At 39.7% G+C, this 26,377-nt stretch overlaps 1 protein-coding gene across 1 annotated transcript in view; it reads left to right on the forward strand.

Annotated features, from left to right (window-relative positions):
• MACROD2 (MACRO domain containing 2) overlaps positions 1–26,377 on the forward strand; it is a 2,334,919-nt gene that overhangs the window by 1,908,882 nt on the left and 399,660 nt on the right. The gene's annotated exons all lie outside the window — the stretch shown is intronic.

Here is a 26,377-nt window from a genome sequence, read left to right on the forward strand (position 1 = left end):
TGCTTTCTGCCATAATGGCAGTGTCATCTGCATGTCTGAGGATGTTGATAACAACCTCATCCTCTTCTAGCCCAGCATTTCACATGATGTGCTCTGCATGAAAATTATATAAACAGGGGGACAGGAAACAGCCTTGTCATATTCCTTTCTCAATTTGAAACAGTCAGTTGTTCCAGGTATAGGGTTTTTTTTTTTTAAAGCTCCCTAGGTAATTCTACTGTTAAAAGTTAAGGACCACTAGTACTAGAGTTTAAAATAAGATGCTTGTTTTTTTATTCAGTTCAGTTCAGTTCAGTTGCTCAGTCACGTCTGACTCTTTGTGACCCCATGAATCGCAGCACGCCAGGCCTCCCTGTCCATCACCAACTCCGAGTTCACTCAGACTCACGTCCATCGAGTCAGTGATGCCATCCAGCCATCTTATCCTCGGTCATCCCTTTCTCCTCCTGCCCCCAATCTCTCCCAGCATCAGGGTCTTTTCCAATGAGTCAACTCTTCACATGAGGTGGCCAAAGTACTGGAGTTTCAGCTTTAGCATCATTCCTTCCAAAGAAATCCCAGGGCTGATCTCCTTCAGAATGGACTGGTTGGATCTCCTTGCAGTCCAAGGGACTCTCAAGAGTCTTCTCCAACACCACAGTTCAAAACCATCAATTCTTCGGTGCTCAGCCTTCTTCACAGTCTAACTCTCACATCCATACATGACCACAGGAAAAACCATAGCCTTGGCTAGACGGACCTTAGTCGGCAAAGTAATGTCTCTGCTTTTGAATATACTATCTAGGTTGGTCATAACTTTCCTTTCAAGGAGTAAGTGTCTTTTAATTTCATGGCTGCAATCACCATCTGCAGTGATTTTGGAGCCCAAAAAAATAAAGTCTGACACTGTTTCTACTGTTTCCCCATCTATTTCCCATGAAATGATGGGACCGGATGCCATGATCTTTGTTTTCTGAATGTTGAGCTTTAAGCCAACTTTTTCACTCTCCTCTTTCACTTTCATCAAGAGGCTTTTTAGCTCCTCTTCACTTTCTGCCACAAGGGTGGTGTCATCTGCATATCTGAGGTTATTGGTATTTCTCCCAGCAATCTTGATCCCAGCTTGTGCTTCTTCCAGTCCAGTGTTTCTCATGATGTACTCTGCATATAAGTTAAATAAGCAGGGTGACAATATACAGCCTTGACGCACTCCTTTTCCTATTTGGAACCAGTCTGTTGTTCCATATCCAGTTCTAACTGTTGCTTCCTGACCTGCATATAGGTTTCTCAAGAGGCAGGTCAGATGGTCTGGTATTCCCATCTCTTTCAGAATTTTTCACAGTTGATTGTGATCCACACAGTCAAAGGCTTTGGCATAGTCAATAAATCAGAAATAGATATTTTTCTGGAACTCTCTTGCTTTTTTCCATAATCCAGCAGATGTTGGCTGTTTGATCTCTGGTTCCTCTGCCTTTTCTAAAACCAGCTTGAACATCTGGAAGTTTACGGTTCACGTATTGCTGAAGCCTGGCTTGGAGAATTTTGAGCATTACTTTACCAGCATGTGAGATGAGTGCAATTATGCGGTAGTTTGAGCATTCTTTGGCATTGCCTTTCTTTGGCATTGGAATGAAAACTGAGCTTTTCCAGTCCTGTGGCCACTGCTGAGTTTTCCAAATTTGCTGGCATATTGAGTGCAGCACTTTCACAGCATCATCTTTCAGGATTTGAAAGAGCCCAACTGAAATTCCATCACCTCCACTAGCTTTGTTCGTAGTGATCCTTTCTAAGGCCCACTTGACTTCACATTCCAGGATGTCTGGCTCTAGATGAGTGATCACACCATTGTGATTATCCAGGTCATGAAGCTCTTTTTTGTATAGTTCTTCTGTGTATTCTTGCCATCTCTTCTTAATATCTTCTGCTTCTGTTAGGTCCATACCCTTTCTGTCCTTTATCGAGCCCATCTTTGCATGAAATGTTCCCTTGGTATCTCTAATTTTCTTGAAGAGATCTCTAGTCTTTCCCATTCTGTTCTTTTCCTCTATTTCTTTGCACTGATCGCTGAAAAAGGCTTTCTTATCTCTTCTTGCTGTTCTTTGGAACTCTGCATTCAGATGCTTATATCTTTCCTTTTCTCCTTTGTTTTTCGCTTCTCTTCTTTTCACAGCTATTTGTAAGGCCTCCCCAGACAGCCATTTTGCTTTTTTGCATTTCTTTTCCATGGGGATGGTCTTGATCCCTGTCTCCTGTACAGTGTCACGAACCTCAGTCCATAGTTCATCAGGCACTCTATCTATCAGATCTAGTCCCTTAAATCTATTTCTCACTTCCACTGTATAATCATAAGGGGTTTGATTGAGGTCATACCTGAATGGTCTAGCGGTTTTCCCTACTTTCTTCAATTTGCGTCTGAATTTGGTAATAAGGAGCTCATGATCTGAGCCACAGTCAGCTCCTGGTCTTGTTTTTGTTGACTGTATAGAGCTTCTCCACCTTTAGCTGCGAAGAATATAATCAATCTGATTTCGGTGTTGACCATCTGGTGATGTCCATGTGTAGAGTCTTCTCTTGTGTTGTTGGAAGAGGGTGTTTGCTATGACCAGTGCATTTTCTTGGTAAAGCTCTACTAGTCTTTGCCCTGCTTCATTCTGCATTCCAAGGCCAAGTTTGTCTGTTACTCCATGTGTTTCTTGACTTCCTACTTTTGCATTCCAGTCCCCTATATTGAAAAGGACATCTTTTGGGGGTGTTTACTTTTGCCCAATGAATTTTAATGATATATACCTTGGAATTATCATTGAAAATCAGTTCAGAGAAAATTTTTCACTGTTTTTTTTCACCATGGAATAGAATTGTATCAACTTATGAATAAGTGCAGATCTCCTGTAGTAACTTCTGTAATCTAGCATAATCTAAGTTTTTCTTAAATGATTGCTGCTGCTGCTAAGTTGCTTCTGTCGTGTCCGACTCTGTGACCCCATAGATAACAGCCCACCAGGCTCTCCCGTCCCTGGGATTCTCCAGGCAAGAATACTGGAGTGGGCTGCCATTTCCTTCTCCAATGCATGAAGTGAAAAGTGAAAGTGAAGTCTATCGGTCGTGTCTGACTCTTCTGCAACCCCATGAACTGTAGCCTACCAGGCTCCTCCATCCATGGGATTTTCCAGGCAAGAATACTGGAGTGGGGTGCCATTTCCTTCTCCAATCATATGTTTACTGCAGATGCAAATAGTAAGCTTCGGTTTGTTGTTGTTGTACAGACCCCGTGAACTGTAGCCTGCCAGGCTCCTCTGTCCATGGGCTTTCCCAGGCAATAACACTGGAATGGGTTGCAATTTCCTTCTCCAGGGGTTCTTACTGATGCAGGGATCAAACCCAAGTCTCCTGCATTAGCAGGCAGATTCTTTACCACTGAGCCACCAGGGAAGCCCAAGCTTGGGTTTAAGGATATTCTATTTTAGGCCCCACCCCCACCCCGCACCCAATCTTGTTAGCACCCCTGATTCCACCTTATGATTATGGCTTCTTAATTAAACAGAAGTTGTTGATGCAGGTTGTACCTTCCTATTCTTAAGCAAACATGCCAGATTATTTTGCCAGTTATTCTAGGTTTTATAAAACATGAAGACACTTGGCAGATATTTTATTTCTGCTAGTCAAAGTCAGTCTCAGTTCTGAATAGAATACTGCTAAATGCCTGCCTCATGAGCTTTAGCATCATGAACAGATCTCGGTGTCACTGAGGAGTGCGTTACTCAGAGGAAAAAAAATATGGCTTATTTTGGGTATTCAAGGTCAAACTATAAAAACTAAAATAAAAGCAGCCTAGTAGAGTTGGTAGAGCTCTGAACGTGAAGTCCAAATACCTGACATCTCCATGAAGCCCTGCCTCTTAGTAACTGTGTAACCCTTGGCAAGTCTCTTAACTTGATGGTCTCCAGTATTTTATTTGTAAAATGAAGGAAAAGGTTCTTATATGAGATTCTCATATAAGGTTCTTATAACTGAAAAGGGATATTGTACTTCTAAGTGCTTTGAGTGTTTCTAATTCAGGGACGATGTGAAGTGACTTAAAATAATTCTCACAGAACTCTCAAAAAGTCAATGACCCTATAGGAGAATTTTCAAATGGGCAGATATACAAGTCACTTGATTGTTAAATTAAGCCCAAGAAAAAAAATAAGATTAAAATAAAGAAATGTATTAATGCTTTGATTCTGTCATAAAAAGGGAATTTTATATGTTAATTCCAGTCAGTTTGTTTTACAGTTGACACTGAAGCCCAGAAAGCTCAAGTGACTCCCTATTACTAATATATAAAATAGCACACTAGCAAAGGATGAGGAGAAGGCAATGGCACCCCACTCCAGTACTCTTGCCTGGAAAATCCCATGGATGGAGGAGCCTGGTGGGCTGCAGTCCATGGAGTCGCTAAGAGTCGGACACGACTGAGCGACTTCACTTTTCACTTCATGCATTGGAGAAGGGAATGGCAACCCACTCCAGTGTTCTTGCCTGGAGAATCCCAGGGATGGGGGAGCCTGGTGGGATGCTGTCTGTGGGGTCGCACAGAGTCAGACACGACTGAAGCGACTTAGCAGCAGCAGCAGCAGCAGCAGCAAAGGATGAGGATTTGTCTAGGTTAACAGTACAGTCCTTTACTTCAGCCAAAATATTTATCGTCATCATAATTCAACCGCCATAATCATAAGGAGGAAGGGACTCTAAGATTTATATTCATGGTAATTCAGGATTTCTGAAGACTGGCATCTCACGATTTTCGCAAGTGGCCCATAATGTGATTCATGGCTCCTGATGCTACAAATACAGATTGGCATACCAAGGGTTGCCATCATTGGGTCCATCTATTTTGGATGCCTTTCTAAACAAATACTTCTATAGCTAGATTCACAAAAGATGCTAACCCTTCCAGCTGAAAGTGTTAGTCATGTCCAACTCTTTGTGATCCCATGAACTATTGCCCACTAGGCTCCTCTGCCCATGGAATTCTCCATGGGAGAATACTGGAGTGGGTAGCCATTTGCTTCTCCAGGGGATCTCCCTGACCCAGGGATTGAACTCAGGTCTCCTGCATTGCAGGCAGATTCTTTACTGTTTGAGCCTCCAGATGAAAAGTCATGGTAATTCCACTGCTCTAAGAGTCCTAGATAGCACCGTATGTAGGATAGGTAGTCTTACCTAGTAACACAGTAATGTCCTACATGCGGCTTCCCAGGTGGCGCTAGTAATAAAGAACCCGCCTGCCAAGTCAGGGGATGTAAGAGATGCAGTTTCCATCCCTGGGTTTGGAAGATCCCCTGGAGGAAGGCATGGCAACCCACTCCAGTAGTCTTGCCTGAAGAATCCCATGGACTGAGGAGCCTGGAGGGCTTCAGTCCACAGAGTCACGAAGAGCCAGACGTGACTGGAGCGCATTAGCATGCATGCAATGCCCTACATAGTATGTACCTACATACATGCCTATATACAATCATACACAGTAAATTACACAGAAACATCACTAGGACTCTGCACTCATCAGATTCTAGGTAAAGGAACTGGACTTGGAGTTCTAAGATAGTTTCAAAGACTAACCTGGGGAACAATGAATTCACTCCCATTTCAGCAGAGATAGTGAAGCTGTGCCCAGCACATTACATAGCTCATGTTCTGATACCTTTTCAGGTGACTGTAGATAGCAGCTATTTATTCAACAGAATCAGCAAATAATTATTACTCCTCTACCAAATGCCAGGCACTTTTTATCCCTGGGGATATGGTGATAAAACTCTCCATGTCCCCAAGGAATGTATATTCTAGTGAAAAAATAAAGATTCCAAAACATGTTTACACAACTGAAAAGAGAGGTAAGATCACATTTGGTTGTTTTCCCTTTTTTCCCTGTTAATGGTGATCTTTAATGACATTATACGTCTTGCATATTAAAGATACTTTTAACATATGCAAGCACTGAAAATAATGATATCAAACCACTCATGATTTTAATTGAGTATATTCACTAAGTTGAAGACATTTATAGACATTTGTAATCCTTCTTTTGATATTTAACTTTTAGTGTACCATTATTTAGTTGTTTTTTTTTATTTTTATTGGAGTATATTTGCTTTACAATGTTGTTAGTTTCTACTGTATAGCACAGTGAATCAGCTATGTGTATATTTATATCTCCTCTTTTTTGGACTTCCTTCCCTTTTAGGTCAACATAGAGCATTGAGTAGAGTTCTCTGTTCTATGCAATAGCTTCTCGCTAGTTATCTGTTTTATACAGAGGATCAGCAGTGTATACATGTCAGTCCCAATCCCCAGTTCATCCTACTCGCCTTCCCCTTCAGTATTCATATGTCTGGTATACGTCCAGTATTGACTAGTGTGGTGAAGACAATATAAAGGGAGGGATAGAGAAGGGAGGTCGAGGTAAGGGCTGCACGTCGTGGAGCTGATCTCTTAAAGATAATGATGTTTGAACTGAGGTTTAAGTGATAAAAGGAAAGCAGAGTGAGAAAAATCTAGGAGGAAAGTGTTTCAAACAGGTGGAGCAGGTCCAGAGATGAGAAAGAGAAGCTTACTCCTTCTGTAAGAAGAGAAGTTTTAATAGGACCTGGCTTTTGAAATCTTTATTTCACTCAGGCATGTATTTATTATTTATTCATCAGAATATGTATTAAGAACCTACTGGACATTATACATTATTCCAGACACAGTTAGCTGGCCTTGTGATGCTTACATTCTGTTGGGGGACACAGAGTAAGTAATCAACAATAATAAGCAAATTATATAATATGTTAGAAGACCAGAGATATGGAAAAGAAAGAAAAAGTAGGGTGAGGAGGACCAGAAGTGTGGGGTTAGAGTGGTTAGGGAGGGAGTCATTGAGAAGCTGAGACGTGAGCCAGGACTTGGAGCCCAGGAGGGACTTGGCCGGGCAGACATGTGCGAAAGAGCATTGTGTGAAGCAGGCCCCACGGGTGCAAAGCTGTGCTGGAGAAACAGCAGGGAAATCAGTGTGGCTGATGTGAAGTGAGGGGGTAAAAAAGAAAAACACAGGAGACATAATCAGAGAGATGATGGGAGATAGATCATACAGAATGGTGCCAGGACTCTTTCTTTTCCTCTCCAAGAAATGAGTAGACAGCATAGGGTCTTTGCTATCTTTCTAAGATCAACGTCAGCATAGAAACTAAGGAATTTCTTCCCAAATCATAGGAGAATCAACTGGGAAGGACGGGCTTCCCATGAAGTGGTGAGACCACAGGATGGTATTCTGCCATGTCAGTCCCCAGTGGTACTGTGGGTGGTGGTGAGGGGGAAGGTCAGGCTGACTCTGGTCAGTGCCCATTATTTAAGAAGTGAAGAGCAACACTTCTTGGGAAAATCTGTTTTATTTAATCTAGGAACCACAATTTTGAACTGCGGTGTTGGAGAAGACCCTTGAGAGTCCCTTGGACTACAAGGAGATCCAAACAGTCCATCCTAAAGATCAGTCCTGGGTGGTCATTGGAAGGACTGATGTTGAAGCTGAAGCTCCAATACTTTGGGCACCTGATGTGAAGAGCTGACTCATTTGAAAAGACTCTGATGCTGGGAAAGATTGAGGACAGGAGGAGAAGGGGACGACAGAGGATGAGATGGTTGGATGGCATCACCGACTCGATGGACATGGGTTTGGGTGAACTCCGGGAGTTGGTGATGGACAGGGAGGCCTGGCATGCTGTGGTTCATGGGGTCGCAGAGTCAGACACAGCTGAGTAACTGAACTGAACTGAACTGAGACTTTTCAAAATGAGAATAATAAGCCATTCCCTAGAATTAAAATATAAACACACACCCAAAGCCACATAAAAAAGAGAAGTACCCGAAGCAGTCCATAAAGCTTTAAATTTCAGTGGAGTGCTAATTTAATTAGGGAAACTATAGCATTTTTGCTCTTCTCATTAAGCATGTTATATGGTCTCTGAGAATTCCAACTCTCTTCATCCTAAAGGGAAGTCAGACTCTTCTTTTCTCCCTTACAGATGTGGGCATCAAACGTTTATGGGCATGAAAAAGTCTTTCCATTACAGGGAACCCTGTCAAGTAGCAGGCTTTCCTTTTATGATGTTGTTTTATGCACAAAATGTTCCTTTTGAAACCTCCGAGGCCACATAAACATTAAAGAAACAGCACAGTGTTTCCCTAGCACATGTGTGCCTGTCACTGATGCTTTTGGCAGAATCTGTCCCATAGCAATCATTGGGTAAGTGGTTTCTAAGTTGCCGGTGATTTGACCTTCGGCGGGACTTCAAGGACAGTGATACATTGATCCACGGAGACTATTTTGGGGGCGCCAGCTTTTTGCCAACACAAGGCAAAGTTTTCTTTTCCTGTAGTTATTTTATTCATCTTTGTCATTTCCTTCCGTACTCTTTTCTACAAACAGAATTAAATTGTATTGGGAATTACAAGGAGGGATAAGAATTCACTCATATTTTATTGTTTTAATATCTTGCATTTGTATCACTGGTAATTTATGTTTCCTAATCCTTTGTCCCTCTGGTTTATATTTACCATGTCTATCAGGGGTGTTGAATGAGTTAGAACCAGTAAATAGATTTTCAGGAGAGAATGTGGAGAGGGAAGGGAATGGGGAGAGGCAAATGAGGTTTGTTTTCTCGTTGATCTTTCATTTGGCTTTGCAAAGCAGGAGATGCTGGTTGCAGGTCTGATCAGTTATGGGGAGTACAAGTAAGGCCCAGTTGTTACATGTTACATATTACTTTAATTGCTGAGATACACGAGGAAGTAAAAATGGTGCTGGGCATACATGGAAAACTGGACATTTAACAATGATGCACTTCTCACTATATTGAGAACCATTTTTCTTTCTGCCTAGACCCACTGGACAGGGAGGCCTGGCGTGCTGCGATTCATGGGGTCGCAAAGAGTCGAACACGACTGAGCGACTGAACTGAACTGAACTGAGACCCACTCAGCCCTGACTTCCATGTTAGCTATTTTCATTTCTCTCTGCTTGGCCCTGAGTGGTAGCTGACTATCCTGGCAGAAAGAGCCTCAATTTGCTCTGAGCCCCTCACTGGGTGTAGTGATCCCCTCAAATCTCATTGTGTCTACAGCGGGCACCCGGCTTAGGGAAACTGAGTGTGTTTTCCTCACGCTAAATTTGCCTTTGTGCTTTAGTTCCACAGGAAAACAAGGTACTCTCAGAATATTTATTCTTAGATGCTGACGTAGATTACAGTCCTTCTGCTTGCTTTCAGTCCACTCCTCACAACCAGCTGGAATCAGCCTCTGCTTTCGCATGATATAATTCTTGCCGGGAAGGTTCCCATTTTGCTGGATCCTTGTGCCATTACTGATTCAATAATCTGTCCTATAAAAATTATGGCCCTGGTGCATAAAGATGTGTGTACAAGGATATTTACTGTAACTTTATGTGATTTGGTAAAGCCCAGGAAGCCACTTGAATGTCCATCATAGGAAATAGTAGAACTGTGGTATGGTATGGCATAATAGATGAGAAGTACTGAGGAAAATAGATAAATTATAGCTAGATGGAATGATGTAGTTGCAAAACAAACAAAAAACTCTGTTCGGGGTGTATATGTAGAACATGGGAAACATGGAGGGTAACGTGGAAAGAAATAAACCAATTTGTTCAGTGGGAGTGGGAGTGAAGGGAGGTGATTTAAACTTTTTATAGGTCTTTGTACCTTTTAAACTGTTACAAGTATGTACTCATTTGTAATTAATCAAAATGAAAATCTAGGGGGAAAGAAGAGAATAACTATAGTGGAGTGGACTCTGATGCTATTTCCTAAATATTGCTAGTGTTCTTTTTCTCTGGGACTCCTTGGGTTGCAAGCATTTATTTTTCCTATTCCCTTTCTTGAAGTGCTAAGAAACTGTCATTCCTTCAATGGTTCTTGATTATTCTCTTTGAAAAAGAAGGCAAAACGAGCATATTATTCCCAGAGGACACCCCAGCCCCATTCTTTTTTGAGGATTCCTCTTTCTAATTGAAAGTAATCTGGTAGTTCAGATGTTGCCCCTATCATGAGAAATTGTTTGAAACAAGGTATAGAACAGCCGTCTTCAAACTTTTCCTCGAGAATTAAGTATGTAAGGCCTCCAGCTGCTACAGTCACAGCTGCCCAACTCTGCCTTGTCCTGCAAAACTAACCATTAAGAAAATGTCAGTAAGCATGACTGTAGTCCAGTGAAACTTTATTCATAGAAACAGGTGGTAGACCTTGATATAGAAAATGAGTCTTGGCACTTCTCGTAGTTAACTGAGTTGTTGCCAAGGGTTCTGTCACCTCCCACCTGCATTTGGTTTCTGCTGATCTAATTCTACCTCTTCTTTTTCACTCTGTTCCAAGCCCATCACCAACAGAGTAGGCAAGAGCCAGGAAAGTTGTTGTTACAAAATGGAGGATCCAGAAGCCCAAAACTATCGTGCAACGTACTGTGTCAATCCAGGCTTGAAAGTGTAGTGCCCATGTGGGCTCCCAGGCCCTGTCTCCTTTGCCAGCTTCTTCTATTTCACTCTTGGGAGACTGAGCTCCTACAATGTCATTATGTCACGTTACAGCATCACTAGCCCTTTGACAATGCAGAAACCTTTCCACGTGTCTTGCCTGTCAGGATCCTGGCCCTATCATTCTAGACTATCATTGTTATTTTTTGTTTACTTTTTAATTAAAAGTAAATAGCCCTGGAGAGACTGAGTGAGTTTCCCAAGATTCTGCATCAAATATGCAGTGAATCGAGGTTTCACCTGCATATGTCCTAAGTCCTGGGACCTGACCTCTCTCAGGCACCATCCCTCAGTCCAGATTGGCAGAGGGTCTGGCTCTCACCACTTCTGAGCCACATCTTTTCTCAGATTAACAATATCCTGAAATGCCAGACACCATTCTCTGGAGATAAGAGGAGCGCTCCAAGCTATCATCCAGGCCGAGAATGCCCACCAGGACCAGTGGTAATGCAAGACAAGTCTTTGGCCAAAGATACAGAGTCTGTGTCTTTGCTTAGAGTTAAGAAAGACCAGTACTATCCAGGGGCTAGTCCCCAGTGTTCTCGTGAAATGACTGAATCTTCATCTTTTATGAATATTGGTGCAGGGTTATGGGGTCTGGTCTAGGCAGGTCAAGGGAGGTTGTAGGAGACTAAGCCCCAGAGTGAGATGGTCTCACCCAAACTGTGAGAAGGCCAACACAGAAGTAAATGGCCATGTTGAAAACTCACAGTCCATGAGTCCAGGAGGCCAGGCTGAGGATATTAAAATTAAGGAAGGTCAAAGCAGCGTTGAAGTTGGGGTGTGGATCCAGGAGTCATTCCCTAGTATCAACACACACACACACGTGAGATGTAGAGAGAAGAGGGGACCGTGGTGGTGTATAAAGTGCCCCCAGGATGGTCTCCCTTCCCTGTGTTAGTGTGTTGACTACATGTATTCAAAAGAAACAACCAACCAAACAAAATCCAGTCATCCTAGGCCAGCTGTTGGTCTGCTCAGCTCTTGAGCAAGTGGTCAAACACAAGAGGACCAAGACTTAAGTAAATCTGTGCGTCTTCTCTTTTCTTCTTACCCTGCTGCCTCAAGTAGAAAAGCTCACTGGAAAGTTTTTGCTCCACTGAGAAGATCTTGGTTTCTGCCGCTTACTGTTACTGACACGAGTAACTTAAATCCTTTACTGAAGGACATTTGGCCGCCTTCTTCCAGCAGCTCTTTTGCTACATCTGCAGCTGAAGGGAAAAGAAATAAGCAGCCAAAGCCCAAGATGCTTAAGAAATCAGGCATAGGCTCTTTCTTGTTATGAAAAGTCTTAGGGGAAATAAAAACAAGTCAAATGGTGTCTAAATGAGATGTACAGTTTTTCAGCTTATTGGATTCTTAACACGACCCTCATAATGAATCACTTTCATTTGAATTCACAATCAAATGTTGGCATATTCCTATGAAACCTCAATAAAATGCCTAGAGGAAAAGCCTAGCATCTTTGTATAAATGTATGCCCTATATGTATATGCACATAGAAATATGTATATTTATATGATATAGATATGCATATATGTATGGAAAAGTTATACTGTGTGCATATATACATATATTGGGTTGGCTAAAAAAACTTGTTTGGGTTTTTCCATAAGATGTTACAGAAAATCCCAAGTGAACTTTTTGGCCAACTCTCACTTTCACTCTTCGCTTTCATGCATTGGAGAAGGAAATGGCAGCCCACTCCAGTGTTCTTGCCTGGAGAATCCCAGGGATCGGGGAGCCTGGTGGGCTGCTGTCTATGGGGTCGCACAGAGTCAGACACGACTGAAGCAACTTAGCAGCAGCAGCAGCAGCAGCATGGCTAATTAATGTAGGATTGGCCAATTAAATATATATATATATAACATTAATTAGGTATATAATATCATATATTAGTTATATAATAATGATATTATATAGCTAATACATGATATATATATGAGATATGTCTATCTACATATAGATATCGATATAGATATATCGATATCTATATATATTGCTTCCCAGATGGTGCAGTGCTAAAGAATCTGCCTGCCAATACAGGAAATGCAAGAGACATGGGTTCAATTCCTGGGTCAGGAAGATCCCCTGGAGTAGGAAATGGCAACCCACTCCAGTATTCTTGCCTGGAGAATTCCAAAGACAGAGACTGGCCACTACAGCCCATGAGGTCACAAAGAGTTGAACACAACTGAGCAACTGAAGACGCACAATATCTCATTAATTAGTTTATGTGTTCATTTCAGTTCAGTCACTCAGTCGTGTCCAGCTCTCTGTGACCCCATGAACTACAGCATATCAGGCTTCCCTGTCCATCACCAATTCCCAGAGCTTACTCAAACTCAAGTCCATTGAGTCAGTGATGCCATCCAACCATCTCATCCTTTGCGGTCCCCTTCTCCTCCCACCTTCAATCTTTCCCAGCATCAGGGTCTTTTCCAATGAGTCAGTTCTTCACATCAGGTGGTCAAGTACTGGAATTTCAGCTTCAGCATCAGTCCTTCCAATGAATATTCAGGACTGATCTCCTTTAGGATGGACTGGTTGGGTCTCCTTGCAGTCTAAGGGACTCTCAAGAGTCTTCAACAGTTCAAAAGCATCAATTCTTTGGTGCTCAGCTTTCTTTATAGTCCAATTCTCACATCCATACATGACTACTGGAAAAACCATAGCTTTGACTAGATGGACTTTTGTTCGCAAAGTAATATCTCTGCTTTTTAATATGCTGTCTAGGTTGGTCATAGATTTTCTTCCAATGATCAAGCATCTTTTAATTTCACAGCTGTACTCACCATCTGCAGTGATTTTGGAGCCCCCCCAAAAAAGTCTCTCACTGTTTCCATTATTTCCCCATCTATTTGTCATGAAGTGATGGGACCAGATGCCATGATCTTCATTTTCAGAATGATGAGTTTTAAGCCAGCTTTTTCACTCTCCTCTTTCACTTTCAGCAAGAGGCTTTTTAGTTCCTCTTCACTTTCTGCCATAATGGTGGTGTCATCTGCATATCTGAGGTTATTTATATTGCTCCTGGCAATCTTGATTCCAGCTTGTGCTTCATCCAGCCTGGTGTTTCTCATGATGTACTCTGCATATGAGCTAAATAAGCAAGGTGACAATATACAGCCTTGAGGTACTCCTTTCCTGTTCTGGAACCAGGCTGTTGTTCCATGTCCAGTTCTAACTGTTGCTTCTTGACCTACATACAGATTTCTCAGGAGGCAGGTCAGGTTGTCTGGTATTCCCATCTCTTTTATGTGTATATACTTCCAAATTTTAAATTTTAAAACTTGTTTATAACTCCCAATTTTTTTTTTCAATTAAATTCTCATGAGTTTCCTGCTCAAAGTTCCATGCTCAAAATTTCCTGATTAATTTGAATTCTACCCTGCTCAACCATGTACTATAATTGTAATTATGTACACATTGTTATAGTTATAGGAAAATGCCAGTTAAGATGTTATTGAAGACACAGATGTTGTTGAAGACACAATATCAAGACCTTAAAGATTTATATTAGAAATTAATTTGTTACTTTGGCTTCTTTGCTAGAATGTAGGTTTATGAATAACATTCTTCTATATTCAATTATTGAACAAAGCTGAGAAAACCAAGTCCACTTTGGATTTGTGTGATTTTAAAAAATTAGCTTGAGGACTGATTTTTAGCACTGTTTTAAAACATGATAGCTTACTGTCTTTAGGTCATGTGGACAAATTTGTCTGTCAAGGGTCACCACTGCCCAGAGGGAACTCTAGTCAACTAGGGCAATTCTTAGCTTTCCTTGGGGATTTTTATTCCTTCTTGCTGGAGGAGTAGAATGGGGTTAGGAATTGGAAGGTAGTTTCAAGAGGGAGAGGACATATTTATACTTATGGCTGATTCACACTGTTGTATGGCAAAAACCAACAGAACATTGTAAAGCAATTATCCTCCAATTAAAAATAATAAGTTAAACAAAGTGGCATATATTTTGTTAGCTTAATACACTCTATCAGCACTTCATGTTGAGACATTTGCTAGTTGTATATAGTATTGTATATCTTAATCGAATAATGTTGATAATTGCTGCTAATTATTTAGAGCTTATTCTAATACCACATTCTAAACTAAGTGCTTGATGATTTTGTTGTTTATCTTTTAGTTGTCACAGTCTTCAGAGATAGATATTTTATCACCCTCATTTTATAAAAAGATTAAAGACTGATATTCTGCCTTATTCAAGTTCAACATGCATACAGTAATAAAGAATTTCATTAAGATTATGCAAACCGTTTCTAGAGTACTACTCTACACAGTATGTTGTTATTTTCACTCTAAATTATACAAGATGTTACAGGACTCTACATTTTAATAGCAAAGCAGAGAAACTACGTGGTCTTCATTCATTACAGATACTGGGCAAAGAGGTTATCTCTGCTAATCCTTTCTACCACCCCATAGAACTGACTATCTATTTTTTATTTTAAAAAAAGGAAATAAAAACTTGCCCCAAATATCTGCACACATTAAAAAAATGTTTTGTCATCAATTTATCATTGATGCTATTTTCCAGTTAAAAGCCTTCTTTTGCAAACTATTGAAGCCAGAATCTCATAATGGATGGTTTTATTCTCTAGCAGATGTCTCATTCTCCAGAAACATGGGTTTTTCAGCCAGTTGAAAGTGTTTTAAGCATAGTTAATTCTAGAGATGTGTTTCCGTTTTGATTACAACCCAATGTTCCAGACCCTTCCCTGTATTTCACAGATTGACTTGGAAAGGTGCCAATAAGCCCAGCTGGAGAGCTGCAGAGGAGTGAAGGGGTTAATACACATATTCCCAGGGCTTCCCTCACAGGTCTGCTGGTAAAGAATCCTCCTGCAATGCAGGAGACCCCAGTTCAATTCCTGGGTTGGGAAGATCCCCTGGAGAAGGGATAGGCTACCCACTCCAGTATTCTTGGGCTTACCTCGTGACTCAGCTGGTAAAGAATCCTCCTGAATTGTGGGAGACCTGGGTTGGGAAGATCCCCTGGAGAAGGGAAAGGCTACCCACTCCAGTATTCTGGCCTGGAGAATTCTATACAGTCCAGGGTGTCACAAAGTCAGACACGACTGAGAGACTTTCACTCTTCAGGAGACCAGCAGGGGGCACTGCCTTTTGTAGTCAAGACAGGTTTTTAAAAAAGGTCCACAGGCTTTATACTTTATCACCAATTCTATTTACAGTGTTTTTAACACTTTTCTTGTTGTTGTAAGTCACCTTATTTTTTTCTTCTCTCATCACAAGATGATTCTGCTTTTAACAAGAAACAACAAAAGAAACAGAGGAGAATCAAACCTAACAATGAAAGCCATCAACCGGTTTTCTTCTCTGGACACTTTCAGGCCTTATCCTTTGTAACACCTTCTAACAGGTTTTATCTGAAAAGAAGGGTGAAAAGAAAACTTTCCATGATTAGGAAAAGACAAGACTTGAAGATCCTGAAAAGTAAATAATGGGAAATGAAAATATAGTGACAGAAAACGAAAAGTAATTCTCTGTTGGCCAAAACATTATTTTCTGTGACCTGTTCACACTTTCTTGTGGACAGTTTTTTTTTTTTTTTTTTTTTTATTGCTTCCTCATACCCCACTCTTTTAGTAAAAGAATACTCTGATCAGCTATGAACTGGCATATACTGATGAAACCATCTCTTGATTATAACTTTTTTTTTATTAAGTACTAAATGTATCCTCTGAAATAATTATAATGGTTTTTAATTTGTCCCTTTAATTTTAGGGGGAAAAGTTTTTTTTAAAAAGTCATTTCTTCCCCGGGAAGGGTAGAACCAATAACTAGAGTTGTAATTTCTTTTTCACTGTAAACCCAATCAATTTGAACTCATTTTCTCCTAAATTAAAAAATAAGCTGAGGCCAGCAGAAAGCCATAATTAGGTCACTGATTAAATGTCAGACATCTGCTTGCCTTGTAGACTTGAGGGCTAACCAGTTGAAAAAAAAAAAAAAAGAATCATTAACTGATAATGTGACGGGGTGTGTGTGAGAAGTGAGGGGTAGAGCTGATATGTTCACAGTTGGACAGTTGAACCATGTATTTATGCAACTACATCATCTATGGAGATAAATGAAGGGGGAGGCGTAACACATTGGATTGTGCCAGAAGTTTTTCCTCCAAATGTCTGAGTCCTGCAGATATGTGTTGCCTCTAACCTATGGGTTAAAGAACAAAAGAGCAGTGGGCACACAGCTTAGATCTAGACATCTGAGAAGGGAAGATATACCCGCAAGGGAGCACGAGGAGGGGAACTGAGATACTGTGTCATGACTGTCATCCTGGCCTGAGGACTGACAACCCAGATGGGTCAATGGAGAACGCTGGGGATAGTTGTTGCGGTAGAATTGCAGGGAGCCTGATCAGAGCGGACTAGAGAGAGATCTGGAAAAGAAGAAACGGAAGCGATAAATACAGGCAACTCTTTCAAAGAGCTCTGCTCTAAAGAGGTGTGGAGAGATGGCACATAGTTCACAGGAAAAGAATAGAGTCAGTGAGGATGGACAGAGCGAGTGAGGAGGACAAGTAAGAGGAAGGCTTTGCTGCGGTGGACGGAAGTCTCCTGACAACACAACGGTGTGCACACCTTCGCTTTGTTTTCTTAGCATATGAGCAAATTATTCTCTAGTCTCCTTTCCTTACATCAACATATGGCTTAATTTCTCCCCAAAAGCCTTGGCTCCTGACTATAGATTAGCTGTGATCACAAGTTTTAAGTGACCATTGCATTTCTTCTTAAAACTGCACGTTTACCAAACAAGTAATGCCAAAAGGGTGGAGAGCTTTGGATTCAGGAAAACACATGTTTTGTTTTGTTTTGTTTTTTTTCAAAGAACTGTAGCCCAAGCTCTGTTTACTGAGCTCTGTGTTCATGAGGGGTGTCTGCCTGCTTCTCCCGAGGGTCATTTTAGGACTCAATAGACCAGCAGAACTGTCCTCAAAGCTGGCTTTCAGTCTTCAGTTAGCAGAGGGAGGAAGTAAGAAGTGTTCTCTTTCAGCTGTCATTCTGGGAGTATCCCTCTCAGATCCTTGACATTTATGGGAAAAAATTATACCCCAAAACTATGTGGTAGGATGGCAGTAAATCCAATGAGAGCATGAAAGTTCATCTGAGAAGAATGGAAACCTTTCCTTCCCTTTGCTACATGACCTTGGCTAAAGCTCTTGGTTATCATCTTTCGGCTCAGTGGCCTTTCTTTGAATTTAAAGGTGGCAGTATTAGTCACCAGAAATATTTTCAAAAGGTGTTCTGCACATTAAAGGTTCTAATTATCCATCTTCAAGCTAGCATCAGTGCTGATTATGAAACACTTTTATAATCCTAACTGGGCTGAATTTGTTTTCAATGCAGCCCTTTAAATTATCCTTCTGCAGAGGCGAATCTTTTCCAAAGCTCTTAATTCTGTGCACACAAAGGGAAATATGACTTCTTATTCATGAATGCTACTGAACAAAAACTATATTTATTTCATGTTCAGGCTGTAAATATCAGAAATTTATGGGCGATGATTTCTTAAGAAATAACCACTGGATGCTCTGAAATGACTGGCAGTTCTATTATAAGGGCTTTTGAACAAGGTTTGAGGCAGAAGCTCCCAGAGAAGAATTTATGCACTTTGCCAACTCTGAAGAAGTTCTGGGGCAAAAATGTTAGAAATTTACTTGTTCTCAGTATGAAAGGGGAAATCAACAATAACACAATAATAGTGGGAGACTTTAATATCCCACTCACACCTATGGACAGATCAACTAAACAGAAAATTAACAAAGAAACGCAAACTTTAAATGATACAATAGACCAGTTAGATATCTATTGGACATTGATATCTATAGGACATTTCACCCCAAAACAATGAATTTCACCTTTTTCTCAAGTGCTCATGGAAACTTCTCCAGGATAGATCACATCCTGGGCCATAAATCTAACCTTGATAAATTCAAAAAAATCAAAATCATTCCAAGCATCTTTTCTGACCATAATGCATTAAGATTAGATCTCAATTACAGGAGAAAAACTATTAAAAATTCCAACATATGGAGGCTGAACAACACGCTTCTGAATAACCAACAAATCACAGAAGAAATCAAAAAAGAAATCAAAATATGCATAGAAATGAATGAAAATGAAAACACAACAACCCAAAACCTGTGGGACACTATAAAAGCAGTGCTAAGGGGAAAGTTTATAGCAATACAGGCATACCTCAAGAAACAAGAAAAAAGTCAAATAAATAACCTAACTCTACACCTAAAGCAACTAGAAAAGGAAGAAACGGAGAACCCCAGAGTTAGTAGAAGGAAAGAAATCTTAAAAATTAGGGCAGAATTAAATGCAAAAGAAACAAAAGAGACCATAGCAAAAATCAACAAAGCCAAAAGCTGGTTCTTTGAAAGGATAAATAAAATCGACAAACCATTAGCCAGACTCATCAAGAAACAAAGGGAGAAAAATCAAATCAATAAAATTAGAAATGAAAATGGAGAGATCACAACAAACACAGAAATACAAAGGATCAGAAGAGACTACTATCAGCAATTATATGCCAATAAAATGGACAACGTGGAAGAAATGGACAAATTCTTAGAAAAGTATAACTTTCCAAAGCTGAGCCAGGAAGAAATAGAAAATCTTAACAGACCTATCACAAGCATGGAAATTGAAACTGTAATCAGAAATCTTCCAGCAAACAAAAGCCCAGGTCCAGATGGCTTCACAGCTGAATTCTACCAAAAATTTAGAGAAGAGCTAACACCTATCCTACTCAAACTCTTCCAGAAAATTGCAGAGGAAGGTAAACTTCCAAACTCATTCTATGAGGCCACCATCACCCTAATACCAAAACCTGACAAAGATGCCACAAAAAAAGACAACTACAGGCCAATATTACTGATGAACACAGATGCAAAAATCCTCAACAAAATTCTAGCAACCAGAATCCACAACACATTAAAAAGATCATACACCATGACCAAGTGGGCTTTATCCCAGGGATGCAAGGATTCTTCAATATCTGCAAATCAATCAATGGAATTCACCACATTAACAAATTGAAAAATAAAAGCCATATGATTATCTCAATAGATGCAGAGGAGGCCTTTGACAAAATTCAACATCCATTTATGATAAAAACTCTTCAGAAAGCAGGAATAGAAGGAACATACCTCAGCATAATAAAAGCTATATATGACAAACCCACAGCAAACATTATCCTCAATGGTGAAAAATTGAAAGCATTTCCCCTAAAGTTAGGAACAAGACAAGGGTGCCCACTTTCACCGCTACTATTCAACATAGTTCTGGAAGTTTTGTCCACAGCAATCAGAGCAGAAAAATAAATAAAAGGAATCCAAATTGGAAAACAAGAATTAAAACTCTCACTGTTTGCAGATGGCATGATCCTCTACATAGAAAACCCTAAAGACTCCACCAGAAAATTACTAGAGCTAGTCAATGAATATAGTAAAGTTGCAGGATATAAAATCAACACACAGAAATCCCTTGCATTCCTATACACTAATAATAAGAAAGTAGAAAAAGAAATTAAGGAAACAATTCCATTCACCATTGCAACAAAAAGAATAAAATACTTAGGAATATATCTACCTAAAGAAACTAAAGACCTATACATAGAAAACTATAAAACACTGATGAAAGAAATCAAAGAGGACACTAATAGATGGAGAAATATACCATGTTCATGGATCAGAAGAATCAATATAGTGAAAATGAGGATACTACCCAAAGCAATCTACAGATTCAAGGCAATCCCTATCAAGCTACCAATGGTATTTTTCACAGAACTAGAACAAATAATCTCAAGATTTGTGTGGAAATACAAAAAACCTCGAATAGCCAAAGCAATCTTGAGAAAGAAGAATGGAACTGGAGGAATCAACTTGCCTGACTTCAGGCTCTACTACAAAGCCACAGTCATCAAGACAGTATGGTACTGGCACAAAGACAGAAATATAGATCAATGGAACAAAATAGAAAGCCCAGAGATAAATCCACACACCTATGGACACCTTATCTTCGACAAAGTAGGCAAGAATATACAATGGATTAAAGACAAGCTCTTTAACAAGTGGTGCTGGGAAAACTGGTCAACCACTTGTAAAAGAATGAAACTAGATCACTTTCTAACACCACACACAAAAATAAACTCAAAATGGATTAAAGATCTAAAAGTAAGACCAGAAACTATAAAACTCCTAGCGGAGAACATAGACAAAACACTCTCCGACATAAATCACAGCAGGATCCTCTATGATCCACCTCCCAGAATACTGGAAATAAAAGCAAAAATAAACAAACGGGATCTAATTAAAATTAAAAGCTTCTGCACAACAAAGGAAACTATAAGCAAGGTGAAAAGACAGTCTTCGGAATGGGAGAAAATAATAGCAAATGAAGCAACTGACAAAAAACTAATCTCAAAAATATACAAGCAACTTATATAGCTCAATTCCAGAAAAATAAACTACCCAGTCAAAAAATGGGCCAAAGAACTAAATAGATATTTCTCCAAAGAAGACATACAGTGGCTAACAAACACATGAAAAGATGCTCATCATCACTCATTATTAGAGAAATGCAAATCAAGACCACAATGAGGTACCACTTCACCAGTCAGAATGGCTGAGATCCAAAAGTCTACAAGCAATAAATGCTGGAAAGGGTGTGGAGAAAGGGAACCCTCTGACACTGTTGGTGGGAATGCAAACTAGTACAGCCACTATGGAGAACAGTGTGGAGATTCCTTAAAAAATTGCAAATAGAACTGCCTTATGACCCAGCAATCCCACTGCTGGGCATACACATTGAGGAAACCAGAATTGAAAGAGACACGTGTACCCCAATGTTCATCGCAGCACTGTTTATAATAGCCAGGACATGGAAGCAACCTAGATGTCCATCAGCAGATGAATGGATAAGAAAGCTGTGGTACATATACACAATGGAGTATTACTCAGCCATTAAAAAGAATACATTTGAATCAGTTCTAATGAGATGGATGAAACTGGAGCCGATTATACAGAGTGAAGTAAGCCAGAAAGAAAAACACCAATACAGTATACTAACACATATATATGGAATTTAGAAAGATGGTAATGATGACCCAGTATGCGAGACAGCAAAAATGACACAGATGTGTAGAGCGGACTTTTGGACTCTGAGGGAGAGGGAGAGGGTGGGACGATTTGGGAGAATGGCATTGAAACATGTATACTATCATGTAAGAAATGAATTGCCGGTCTATGTTCGATGCAGGATACAGGATGCTTGGGGCTGGTGCACAGGGATGATCCAGAGAGATGATATGGGGTGGGAGGTGGGAGAAGGGTTCATCTTTGGGAACTCATGTACACCCATGGCAGATTCATGTCAGTGTATGGCAAAACCAATACAGTATTGTAAAGCAAAATAAAGTAAAAATAAAAATTAAAAAAAAAAGAAATTTACTTGTTCTCAACATGTCATGAGAGTCATGATTGAACTTTGGATGTTTCTGTTTATAAAATAGGCATCTTTAGAGTCATCTATTTGGTAAATTTTTTTTTTCCTAATTAAGGAAAATCTATCCAACCAGCTTCCCCACAGAATCTTCTGAAAACTAGTCTTGATTCTCAAAATAAAAATGATCAATTTTAACCAAGCTTCAGTGAAATGGCCCAGTTAATAAATTAAACATAATCACCCCAAAATAAATTTTGAGTTGCTTGGCTGTTCATAAAATTGTGATTTCTTTGCCGATGATGCACAAACACATCTCTGCATTTTGCCAAATTTCATTCTTTTAAATTCTATACAACATTGACTCCCTCCCTTTTCTTCTCCTTCCTTCAAGGTAATCCCAAACTGCCCTAACCCAGGGCTTTAATTGATAGAACCAACCAACCAGCGGGTCACCTTTGTATTTAACACAGTGGCTGATTGAAAAATCAACACATCATTAGAGATGCAATTTGTGTTTTGATTAGCATATCAGTCATAGATTTGCTGTCCTAGAACTGGCCAGCTTAATCAGCTCTTTGATTTGGATCACTCTGGACTGTGGACACTGAGAAGCATTCCTGTATGAGTCTTCACTGAGAGGTCCCTCTTCCTATTTATTACACCCTTTTGTCAACAAAGGGACAAAAACCCGGCATGTCCTAATTATTGCCTGTTAAAAACAGATGTTTATATAAAGCCATGACTTCTGTTTTAACTTTCCTAAAACATAAATGTAATTAAGTGAGGGTTTCCTCAGCTGAGTGAGTACAGCTGTCAAAACCATTCTGCTTCATTGCTTAGTAGGTTCGTCCCTAGAGCAGTCATGGTGAGGTTATGTGTTTCCTCTCCATGTTGAATCTTTCCACTGAGCTTTGGGTAGATGTTAAGGGAAAAAATAAAGCATTTCCAAAAATCCAGACACATTTCACACACATTGGTGTGTAAAACCTCAAAACCCATCATATGGAAGCTTTTGGCCAGTCTGTGTTATGCCTTGTAAACTATGTGTGTGAGACCTTAGTCAGCTTGCCAGGCGTGTATCAACATCCCTAAATGCACATTCTTGGTGTTGGCTTGTACTTAGCTTTCTGGAGAGCATTGCAGTGATATATACACATGCTTATACAGGAAAGGTTTTTCTTCAAAAGCCAACTGTCTTTTCATTCACAAACCTCGTGGAATGGTGTAGGAATTATCTTGCAAATGTTTGTGTGTTTGTTTGCCAAAATCTGTTACCATGATCATTTTGCTAAAAGACAAGTCTCTGAACATATTTTAAGCTATATTTTCATCCTTAACCCTTCCTTGGCCTCTATTGTTTTAAAATAAATGTATTTTTAGTGTAAGTGAATATGCATCATTATACATAATTCATAAAATACAGAAAAGGAAAAAAAAGTCAAAATTTCCACAATTCAAAGAAAACTTGTTAACATTTTGATATATTTTTGTAGACTTTCCTATGTTCATATAATTAATCATTTTTATTATCAAGTGAGAATGATTTCATAACACACTTTAGGTAAATTTTCTGTTACTTGATTTATCCCCTCATAGTGTGTGTTTGGCTTGTGCAATATATCTGAAGAGTACGTAAAATACATCTGAACAAGTTAAATAATAATTATAAACACCCCCTTGTAACCATCATCATTAGCAAAAATAGCAGAAACACAGAAACCTGTTTACATATCACCATAAGGATAACCACTCTTCTGAATTTTGTAATAATAATTTTCTACATGTACCTCTGTAAAAGCTTATTTTTCATGGTTTTGAACCTTATGTAAATAGAATTATGATTTCATGTTTTCTTTTCCAAGTTGCTCGTTTTGTTCAAATCTATTTGTAAGATTCATTAAAGTTGCTGAGTCTATACATAGTTTATCTTTAACACTGAAGCTTACTAAAAAGTCCTCTCTTACTCCTTGCTACCTTTTTCATGAAGCAGATGTCTATATGTGTATAGGTCTGATGCTAGGTTGTTTACTGGAATTCTTTTGTCAATATATCTTTGTTTTTTATTTTACATATGAAGGTACAGATTTTCTTTTAAATTCAGTTTAAATTGTGGGAAATTATCCCAGAATGTGTTCCACTGAATGAGGTTGCCATAATGTCTGCATTCATCTTACTCTTAATGGGAATTTGGGATTATTCCAGTTTAGGGCTCTGATAATGATATAGTGAGTAATTCTGCACGTGCCTCTTAGGGAATATGCAAATTTCTCCCATTACCTATGAGTGGGGTCACAAAGAGTCAGACACGACTGAGCAACTTCACTTTCACTTTTCACTTTCATGCATTGGAGAAGGCAATGGCAACCCACTCCAGTGTTCTTGCCTGGAGAATCCCAGGGACTGGGGAGCCTGGTGGGCTGCCATCTATAGGGTCGCACAGAGTTGGACACAACTGAAGCGACTTAGCAGCAGCAGCAGACCTATTACATTTTACTAGGTGGCTCAGTGGTAAAATACCTGCCTGCCAAGGCAGGGGACACAGGAAATGTGGGTTCAATCCCTGGATCAGGAAGATCCTCTGGAAAAAGAAATGGCAACCCACTCCAGTATTCTTGCCTGAAAAATCCAATGAACAGAGGAGCCTGGTGGGCTACCATAAGGTCTCAAGGAGCTGGGCACGACTGAGCACACACACGGAAGTAATGCCAAACTGTTTTCCCAAGAACTTGTGCCGGCTGACGCTTCCAACCCAGTTCCATGTTCTCACCAGTATTTGCTATTAACAGATTTTTAAAACATATTGAGAAGCTAGTTGTTTTATAATTTTACTTTACAATATCGTTAACTTTCAGCTCTCTAGTGACTACTGAGTTTGAGCATATTTCTATATCGCCTTGTGTTTGTCACTTGAATTTCCTTTCTGTGAAACATATCTTCAGGCCTTTTATCCTCCCCCCCGCCCCACCTCCATTGTGCTTACTGATGAAGATATCATCCCAGATCATTTCTCTAAAAGCTTTGTAGTCTTGTTTTTTCATGTTGACATGTTTAATAGATCTACTGCTATCAAATATGAGCTAGAGATACAATTGTATTTCTTTTATAGATGGACATTCAGTTGCCTCCTTGAAATTTAGTAAGAAATCCATTATTTGCCCCCTGCCACTTTTGCCATGTGGCAGACACCTATGAATGCGTAGGAATGATGTTAGGATCTCTGTTTGAATTTTCCTGTCAATATCACTTTGCCTTTGCTTTTACATGTGAAGGTCCAGATTTTCTTTTAAATGCAGTTTAAATTGTGACAAATGATCCTGGAACCGCTCACCACAGTTTGTCTAGCCTTGTCTAAGAACAGAAGCAATGGCAAAATGAAAACTTCAGAAAAAATTTATTAAATTGTTGAGCTAATCACTGGGGAAATTCTTCCTGAGGAGATTAAGATTCAGTGAACTGGTGTCCCCTTCTCAGACTTCCATTGGCCTAGGCCCTCCTGCAGTTGTGTTTCCAATGTGATATGATGAGGATGTCTTTGCTATCACCTTGATAAAGGCACTTCCTCACACACTGGATCTGTGGGCAGCTTGTCCTCTGTACATCCTTTTAATGAATACATTTAAACAGTTAAGAGTTGTGGCTACCTATTGCAAAGTAAGACTCCCTGACTTTTCACTTTCAACTTTAAGGGCTCTAACTGCAGATGTACAACTGGGGAAAAAAGAGAAAAAGGTAAAAATAAGAACAACTGATTGGTATAGTTTTATATTTCATTATCTAGGTTATGATGTGTAGGGAAATGGCAAGAGATTATTAAAACCAGCTTCAGAATGAAAGTTGCTTGAGGGCATCTCAAGTTCACCACTGCATTCCCAATGTCTGGAGCAGTATCTGTACACAAAAGAGGCTTAATTTTACAAAATGTGTTCTTATTCAGATTTCCAGCAGGGATCTTCTATTAGATCTTTTCTACAAAACTCTAGTGTCTAGCAAATTCAGAAGAGACGGGTATTTTTACCTTTCTTTTCCTACCTCTAGGGCATGCCTGATAAGTAAAGAAAATCTCAAAATATACTAGCATCTAACTCTTTGCTTTCCATACTATTTTGTTTTATAGCTAAGGAAATCTTCCTTAAACCTGACAGGTTAGTGAAGTTAACATTCTCATGTTCACAGCCTCTAGATGGGAAAATTTAACAATAAAAACAAGGATATTGATGACAATACCAGTTGTTAGCATTTGTCTAGTCCTCAATATGTGCCACCGTGGACTTAGATTCTTTACATGAAACATCTCCATCCACAGCAATCCTATGGAGTAGGCACTTTCTTTCTCTTCATTTTA

The sequence above is a fragment of the Capra hircus genome, chromosome 13 (assembly GCF_001704415.2).
Source record: "Capra hircus breed San Clemente chromosome 13, ASM170441v1, whole genome shotgun sequence".
Lineage (NCBI taxonomy): Eukaryota > Metazoa > Chordata > Mammalia > Artiodactyla > Bovidae > Capra > Capra hircus.